The sequence below is a fragment of the Mytilus edulis genome, chromosome 1 (assembly GCF_963676685.1).
Source record: "Mytilus edulis chromosome 1, xbMytEdul2.2, whole genome shotgun sequence".
Classification (NCBI taxonomy): Eukaryota; Metazoa; Mollusca; class Bivalvia; order Mytilida; family Mytilidae; genus Mytilus; species Mytilus edulis.
Genome location: NC_092344.1, coordinates 102,900,085 through 102,910,167, shown reverse-complemented (window position 1 = coordinate 102,910,167; position 10,083 = coordinate 102,900,085). Strand labels below are relative to the sequence as shown.

Genomic DNA, 10,083 nt, shown 5'->3' with positions numbered 1-10,083 from the left:
AAGTATTAGCTTTATAAATAAAAAAAACGTGTCTGAAAAAAAACTAACTGTAAGACAGATCAAGACTGGCTAATCCGATCAATCATCTTCACATAATATGGTGTATATGGTTTCAGAACATTTGTCTTTCAGCCTTGCTTGATTAATCACTACATTTTTTTCAGATTTGTTAGTTCCATAACATTTAGGTTCTCCCTACTGCCGGCGGTATACAAATCATTGATCATCATTGGTTTTATAGTCAAATAAGACAACTCAACCATTTGCCCCTTCAAAGTGTCGATCCTATCTATATACATCACTTTCAAATTAAACATCGAACTTGGACCATACCCGAAGCCAGGGGGGAGGGTCGGACGAACCCCCCTTGAAAACAAATAAGCACTGTTGAAGTCAACGTTCTGTTCGAATTGTCATTTTTGTGACTGTTAAAGTCGAGTTCGTGAGTCCAAATAACCCAACACACACACAGACAGTGGGGGATCCAGACTGAATTAGGATAACAGAGGGAGTGGATAAGGGATGGGGTCCAGCTACTGTCCTAAGAGGGAACCCGCTCCAATCATGCTTCAGTAATTCCCTTTATGAGGGGGAGGACAGGGGTAAGGGAGACAGGGAGAAAGGGGGTAGGAGAAAGGGGGTGAGAGAAAGGAGAAAGGGGGTAGGAGAAAGGAGAGGAAGGCTGGCAGAAAGGAGAAAAAGTTGGAGAAAAAAATAAAATATGAAAAAATAAAATATCTCTCTTTTTTCCGGTAAATTAAAAAAAAAAAAATAACCAACAAAACAATTGTCAATCATGCCATATGAAAAACAGGAAACGATAGGGTCCTTTGAGAAAAGAAAGAATTAAAACCTCTCAAGTTAGCATTACCCCTTAAATAAACTAATTTAAAACTTATCTATTTAAGCTACGTTTTAATTATACCCTATTTTAAATTTTAATATTGAATATCATTTAAATGTTATCCGATTGAACTAGATCTGATCAATTTTAAATAGGCTATACAAATAAACTCAGAATTTTAGCTTTTATTACAGTATTTATAAATATCACAAGTATGAGTTTTTAAATAACGATGAAATAACGAGGGGGGCAAGGGGGTCCCCATAACAGTAAAACAGTGAATTGAATTGGTGGAAAACAGATAACAAGGAATTGAAAAGGGATAATAACAGATAACAGTAAATGAAATATGAAAATAAATCTGCCCAGGACCAATCCAGTAGATGACTCGTAGATCTTAGTATATAACTTGTGGTATGGACCTAGAAAATTTTAAATAAGTAATAGTATGATTGTTGAATTTTTCTGAACGAAATTACTAGTTTCTGTTTTTGATATAGGGATATTTTTAATCTAGGGCATTTGAGGGATCAATTGTTAATGATTTAGGTTTTTTTATTTAATTTTTGAAAATAGTGCAGCCAGTGACAATTTATTATCAATTTGATTTTTAGATTTTTTTTCTTCTGAAAAGCAATATATATACTTTACAAGTAATAAACAAAAATTGATGCACTATATATTTTTATATTTAATGACCTCCTGATAAAACTTACTTATAAAATACAAAAATACCCAGATCAGTTGAGACAGGACATGTAACTGAAACACGCATGCCAGTTATGGTTCTTCTGATAATAGAAATTGCCTCAAGTGACAATTCTGATAGTGTAATAGAATTTGGACCTAGTGAAAATTTGGATGACACCAAGTGAAACACCAATCATGCCTCTTATGTGAAATTATAGAATATGGAAAATTTGGGTACAGCATGGGAGAAGCTGTAGGATTTAAAAAAGAGTATTTATCGAAAAATTAAACTGAAGACACATCTTTATTTGCATCAATGGTTTCAGAGCTTCAATTTTCGCCATGTGAAGCAGTTAAAAAACTTTTAAAAATATGGTGGTCAGGGTTCTCTTTCATGTAAATGAAAAGAGAGGGAGTAGCACTTATAATATAAATGCTAAAAGAAAAAGATGTTGTATAATTTCAAAAGCCATAATTCAAACCCATACCACTTAGTAATGTAAAATAATTCAAAGGAGAAAACTAACTGCCTAATTTATCCACAAAATAGTGAACGAGAAACTTAGTAACACAGTAACAAACTACAACCACTGAATCCAGGCTCCTGACTTGGAAGTAGGCACATACAGAATGTGATTGCGTCAACGTTAGCATGCTAGTTGGTGTCCAATACTCCCCTAATCAGGGACAGTGGTGTAACAGTACATCATAAAGATTATCATGTGGTCATTGAATAAAAATAATCTATAGGGTGTACCAATGCTTTTTTATAACAAAATCCATACTATAAGTTATTGTACAAGTAATAAGTGAATTATAATTTGTACAAAATGCTACATGTTCACAGACAATGGAATTTAATATAAAGTATAATAATAATATATCCTGGAATGGTCCTGGGTCCAATTGATTTTAATATGTTTATGTGATGTATATTACTGAAATTCTTCTGCAAATACAGGGCCACCCGATATTACCAGTAGAAAGACCCCAATAGATATACATTGTAAGAAGATGTGGTAAGCGTGCTAATGAGACTATCATCCATTCAAATCACAATTTTCAATTATCTTCAAATTCTACGGAAGATTGGCTGTCAAAATGCTAACATTCCAGTTTTCAATAACAGTTAACAGCAAATACATTTTCACAATAACAGATAACAAAATAGATAATAGTCCTATAACAGCTAACAAAATAGATAATAGTCCTGTAACAGCTAACAAAGAATAAGTCAATAACAGCTAACAGTAAATATATTTTCAGAATAACAGATAACAAAGAATTAAAATGCCCCATAACAGCATAACAGTTAAACCCCTTGCCCCCCCCTCAATAACTAGTATAGAGACACTTTTATTGACTGTATATAGAAAATGTGTTTTTAGCTAAATGTACATGATGTTATATAACTGGTGATGGATTATTTTTAACATTGTGGTGGATGGATACATGAATTTATACTTTAATGAAAAATCACTGATCTCCTATAAAGGAGGTGAAGATCATATACAGAATACATGCCGACCGTGCAAGGGCTGTATAGCCAGTCAAGGTCGTTAAAAACTTCCATCGTGGTCAATCATGCCCGCACGTGGAAGTCGCACTCGACTCCAATCTTTATTGACACGGATTGCCAGTTTTCCTACCGAAATCGATGGTCCCTCCTGGGCACTCCAATTTTCTCGAAAACTGACCTCCTGGAAATAGCAAAATAGTGCTGAAAGTGGTGTTCAACCCAAAGTAATCAATCAATCATTCGATCGGAATCATATTTTTGAAAGCTTTCGTGTTGAATTATGATGTCCTTTTAACAGTAAGTAACTATATATATATATTAGTGTTGTCTAATCGCACAGGTTTGTCAAACCGGTTACTCTGACAATCTTTCGACCGATTAACTGGCTAACCGGTGGTAAATTTGGTATTTACAGGTCTTATTTACAGTACTCTACAAATGAACAGTTTTTGGAATGACGAATTGAAGTTTATCCTTATGAATTATAAGGATTTGCTTTGAGCATTACTTGTGAAATTTTACTTTTGATAATTCAATACTAGCATACCTTCATTCAGAACGAGAAAATGAGAATCTTCTTGATCTCGGCGAATTGACAAAGTGTAAAACCGGTAAAGAGTTCCCTGTCTCTGGTGTCTCTGAGAAATAATGTGTAGTATTTCAACCTGAGTAGATAAAGCATGATACTCCTTAATGGACAAGTGCATTTAAGGATTGCCCCGAGCTGATAGACAAGTTGTCTCAGTGCAAATTAATTTTGTCAATGTAAATGAGTTCTTTTATGTGTGTGTTGCATTTTTGTGTTGTATTTCTGTTGTGTCGTTGTTCTCCTCTTATATTTGATGTGTTTCCCTCAGTTTTAGGTTGTAATCTGGATTTGTTTTTTCCTCAACCGATTTATGAATTTCGAACAACGGTATACTACTGTTGCCTTTATTTACAAGACAGTAAACAATGATAATCAATATACTGGAAAATGCACTTTTAAAATGCAACACAATACATTGTTGCGATTTCAATACACATTTATTAAATCCATTAAATTGTTAAAAGGTCCGGTTAACCGGTTAGCGTTTTTTTGGTATTCGATAGTCGGTCATTCAGACGGTTAAGTGGAACTACTGCAAACACCACCAGTGACCTCAGCCAAAGCCGTCCATCATCATGTGTTTCAACCCTTAACTTGTTACACTTTCAGGATGGTGGGTTTCTAGCTACTACTGTCTCTCTTCGTCCATATCCAGCAAGAAACTTTCTCTGCTGCTTGGCCAATGTTATATACACTATCAACCAGTCACTCCTACTGCAGAAAACAATCTCCACACTGACTGTGCAGGATAGACTCTGTAGCCAACCTCAAGAGGGAAGTTCCATGTCTGACATCCTCTATCCCCTCACCCTGCCAACAGCCCATCATACTGTGCCCTCTTTCTTTCATTGGCTTTGCTACATCTCTCCTCCCAGGGAACTTTTAGCTCTATGATTGCTACTTTTACTGCCAGAAGACATACGTCTTGTATAAGGTTAGTTGGTGCTATGTCAGGAAATTGCAGTTTCTTTCCTAGATATACTTCTAACTGCTAATCTCTTGCCTGAGTTAACATTACTGACGCGCTTTGTTTACTTTTCTCACAAGGTTCTCCATCATTCACAAACTGGATCTTGATAGGTTTGTTTATTATGTACTTTGCTTCTTTCCTTTGTTTTTCTACCATTTAAGCAAGTTCCCAGGGTACTTGATTGTGTCGCCATGTATATCTCCTCTGTGTTAGAGCGATATTGCACCATGAAAGAACATGTTGTAGAGTTTCTCTGTTTCCGCACAAGGGATAATTTGGTGTTTCTAAAAGTTTCCACCTGTGCAGATTTGTAAGTGTTGGTAACACACCATACACTGAACTAAGAAGGAACTGTATTTGGAATTGAGGATATCGCCATATTTCTTACAATGTAAGGAATCGTTGTGCTAATTCCTAATTTGACCAATCAGTTGCTCGTCTGTTTTCCACTTTTCTATATTTTATTTCTCTTCAAACTAAACTTTGTCTCTTTGGGGTGTTAGCATTTTTCAAGAAGCATTTTGCTTACAGCCAACATTAATCAGCAAATAAAATTAAAAAAAAATAACACTCGCAGTATACAAACACGAACATATATTGAAACGTACAAGTGCAACAAAAGATGTCTTCATAGTAGTTGGTGATGATTTCAATCTTCCAGACTAAAATTGGTTGAATAAACTCATCATAGATACCAGGATTGAAATTGTGTATCTACGCCAAACACACGTTGCGTCCACAGAAAACACATCGGTGACGCTTGTATAAAAAAAGTTAAATAGGCCAAATAAAGTTCGCAGTCGAAGTTAAATTCAGCTAAGGTAATATTAATTCTGAAGTAGAAAAACTTTAGTATTTCAAAAATTCAAAATTTTGTAAACATATAACGTATAATTATGACATCAATGATATTTCATGTCAACACTGAGGTACTGACTACTGGGCTAGTGATACCCTCGGGGAATAAAAACTCCACCAGCAGTAGCGTCGACCAAGTGGTTGTAAATAATTTTATCATAGATACCAGGTCTAAAAGTTTGTTCACAAACTACCCCGATGCTTTACTCGTACCAAAGTGCCGTAATACTTAGGATGTCAGACCAAAATATCGTTATCACTGAAGTAGATTCCAAGAATATTGAAAGGAAATAAATACCAAGGAAAATCCCTTTACATAGGAAATCAGAGTTGAACACTTTAAAACAGGAAATGCATGAAACTCATTAGAACAACAAAAAACTAGCTGAAAATTGAAGTTCAGCGGAGGAACTTGGTAGTTATTCCAAACAAGACCTACCAAGAGTGTAAGACATTATATTCCGCATAAAACTGCAAAAACAGAAAGATGTTCTCCCTTAGTTCACACCGAATGTACGTAAATTAATACGTCGTCGGGACAGATTAAAAAGATCATCACATACTAAAACCATTCCGCCGTGCATTCTGCAATTATAGTGAGACCATAGTAACACACAGATATGTAAGAAAACAATCAAAGTATTAACATAAAACTGTTCTGGAAATACATAAAGTATAAGCAAACCTATAGAAGTGGAGCGGAACCAATACGTTGTGCGGAATTACTATACACTCGCACTCGTGGATAAATATTCGATATCAACTTCACATATAATACCAGATGGGCTGACCACGTCCACTTGTATTTTTGTCCTTTTGGTGAGTTAAGCCTTTTTCAACTGATTTTTATAGTTCGTTCTTATGTTGTACTGTTATACCACTGTCCCAGGTTAGGGGGATGGTTGGGATCCCGCTAACATGTTTAACCCCGCCACATTATTTATGTATGTGCCTGTCCCAAGTCAGGAGCCTGTATTTCAGTGGTTGTCGTTTGTTTATGTGTTTCATATTTGTTTTTCGTTCACTCTTTTTTACATAAATAAGGCCGGTAGTTTTCTCGTTTGAATTGTTTTACATTGTCTTATCGGGGTCTTTTATAGCTGACTATGCGGTATGGGCTTTGCTCATTGTTGAAGGCCGTACGGTGACCTATAGTTGTTAATTTCTGTGTCATTTTGGTCTTTTGTGGATAGTTGTCTCATTGGCAATCATACCACATCTTCTTTTTTATATATTGAAGTATAGATTCTAGGTACTGACGTTGTTTATCATCTTAATAACGTGTAATAGTATTTTTTATTTGTCTTTATAAATATTACTATTGCTGTTTAAGCTGTTTTTAGTGGTACCTATTTGACGTAGCTCTGTACTTATTAAACTCGTGATTGTGTTATTGCTCTATGATGATTTTTGTATCCTTGTCTTTCATTTTTGCTTATATTCTTTGTTTAAATGCTTTCCTTTTTGTTTGTTTTCCCCATCATTATGTAATTGTTTTATTGTATTTTTTGTATTTTTGTCTTTCAGTTTTTCGAATAGGCTTTGTCTATATGTCTTTTTGTGTTTCTTTCTTACATAGGACGTGGCTTTGTACTTATACATCTCGTCATTGTGTTATTTTGCCATGGTAATTGTTTGTTAATATTTTTTTGTTTTTGTTTTTTTTAGAATGATTAAGATAATAACACAATCTTGACTGCTGTTTCTCTATTATTGATTTTTTGACCGATTATGTCTGTTTGTTTTGTTCACACATCGTTGTCATACAAGTTAAAGGTTTAGCTAGATATAAAATATAAAATGCCAATGAGACAACTCTCCATCCAATTTACATTTTATAAAAGCAAACCATTAATGGTCAAATTATGGTTTTCAACACGGAGCTTTGACTCAAACCGAACAGCAAGCTATAAAGGCCCCCAAAAATTACTAGTGTTTAATCCACCATTTGCTACAAACGAAAATGCATATACCAAGTCAGGAATATAACAGTTGTTATTCATTTGTTTGAGCTTTTGATTTTGCCATTTGATTAGGAACTTTTCGTATGGAACTTTCATTGGAGTTAAATTTTTTGTGGTTTTATTATTTTTTTCAGTAGATTAAGGAACCATCCATTAACGCCAGCTCTCACTAAGGATACATATAGACAATATGCGTACATATCTCGATGGGATATGCCAGCTCTCTCACTAAGGATACATATAGACAATATGTGAACATATCTCGATAGCATATGTCTGGTTAATACCCTTCTGCAATACAATCTGGTATTAAAATGGGCAATATGAGTTCAAAAGAAAAAACTCATCCGATTAAAATTTATTACGGGAACGTACTCAGATGTTCGCAAGGAGAATTTCAACAGCTTGAATAATCTCATCTGAGATCCAGCAAGTATATCTAGCACATTTATCTCTTTCATTACATAATAAGTTAAATGGGTTAAAACCAAAACAAATTGCTTTCAGATCCGAAAGACAATTTGATAGACAGGACAGTTTCTACGCTTTGTGAAGATGTATTGTAAAGATTCTAAAAGTGATTACTGTAAACGAAATTGAAAGGACTATCGCGAAAGCTTGTTGCTCATATTCAATTAACCTTATGTAAATGGATCATTTCGTATACTATCGGTCAACGACATCAATGGACCCCACAGCCACAAATTTACTAATCCTGTAAGTGAACCGAATAGGAGATCAATATATTTTTCTTTATCAAATTAATGTTATATTTTCACAAGAGTGTGTACGTTAAGTAAATATTTAGGTACTGAACTAAATCTGATTTTAATTAGTGTTAATATTAATAGAAAATCGGCGTCATTTTACAATGTGTATCCGGGTGCGGGATTTTCGCGCTGTGTTGAAGACTTATTGGTGGCCATCGGCTGTTTTCTGCTCTTTTATCGGGTTATTGTCTCTTTGACACATTCCCCATTTCCATTCTCAACTTTATGAATATTCAGTAACTGAACGTTAACGAATTTTCCTTTCTGAGTTATCTCCTCTACACTAATCTTGAAACATTTGGATATCAATCTTAATCTTTTACTGCAAATAAATAGAGCAACCAAGTTGATATTGACTATGATAGAATGTTGCAGTTGTGAACAAGAATTAGAACAAGAACACCTGTTGCTCTATTGGGATTATAATTTTAGAGAAAAGCATTTAGATAAATGTTCTATAAAAACATGAACGATAAAATATCCTTTAAACTTATACTAGTACATTCATCAAAGATACAAGGCTTAATTTTTTTTTTATATCAATAAGGCTCTCAAAATAGATATTAAACTTCGTATACAGAAAGAAATGATCTCTAGGTTTTGTAAGAAATGTACTCGCTATTTAGTTGTAGATGAATAGCAGTTGTTCAGCATGCAATGGAGATCAACACTACAATGTATTTATTATAGTTTTTCAAATATCCTGAATGAGGCAACATTTGGTTGTGTATTAACTAATCTTCGCGGGTATTGAATTATTTTATTAAATGTATAGACGAAACATCTAGGTCCTGCCTGAAAAACAATAAACATGATTTTGACAAGTTAAGAAGTATATGTAGGTTTATTAAGATTGCATATTTTGGCGTTAATATTGATTCACTTATAGGGTTTTGCATCGGAACTAAACACATTTTTAGCTCACCTGGCCCGAAGCGCCAAGTGAGCTTTTCTCATCACTTGGCGTCCGGCGTCCGTCGTCGTCCGTCGTCGTTAACTTTTACAAAAATCTTCTCCTCTGAAACTACTGGGCCAAATCAAACCAAACTTGGCCACAATCATCATTGGGGTGCTATAAACAGTTTCGTACTAAAAACTAGGGGTATTTCCCCAGTGAGATTTACATACTGATGGAATTCCCTGCTATTTATATACCACTAAATGAAAAAGTTGATTGTTTTTTATGTTCAATGTGAAAAACATATATTGAAGTTCAATTAAAATGCCACTTTTGTCAAGATTTAAAAAAAAAAAAATGTTTTTGTGACTTCCTACTATATGGGAGGCAACTCCATAAACAGCTGATTTTCACCTGTTGCAAAAAGCACTTTGATTTGTCAGGTAAGATAGCTCCTTTCGGAGCAGGCGAACGTAGGCTGAAACTACATTTTCTTAAATCAGCCAGATAAGCTCTTCGAAATGCATATTATAAGAAATCTCAAATATATGCACAGGTTACTGATCCGTGTGTCCAAAGGTGGTCTGTTTTTAAGGTTTTTTAGGGGGAAAATGCCTAATTTCCAGCTGATAACTTGTACCAATTTGCATGTTTAAACAAGAGATGTTGGATTTTTTTTTATTTATTCAGAAAGTTCGTAGAATTATCTTTCCATTGATGTATAGATATCTATATAACTATGAATATCTGACTTCTGCATGATGGGTCCACTATTACATGCCCTGTTACAGAATGACGTCACGTAAAAAACTGTTGATTGCACCCTTAAGGGACAAATACAAAATATAGTGATGTTTTAGCATAGAAATGTGTTTGCGAATGGAGTAAAATAATTCTGAAAAATATTGTACGGCATGTATACATTAATTTAAAAGCATCAGTTTGGTATATTTAATGCAAATATTACAGATTTGTACATAG

At 34.3% G+C, this 10,083-nt stretch overlaps 1 protein-coding gene across 1 annotated transcript in view; it reads right to left on the bottom strand.

Moving 5' to 3' along the window:
- Window positions 1-10,083, bottom strand: part of LOC139516491 (uncharacterized) — a 735,418-nt gene that overhangs the window by 74,141 nt on the left and 651,194 nt on the right. The window lies entirely within an intron of this gene.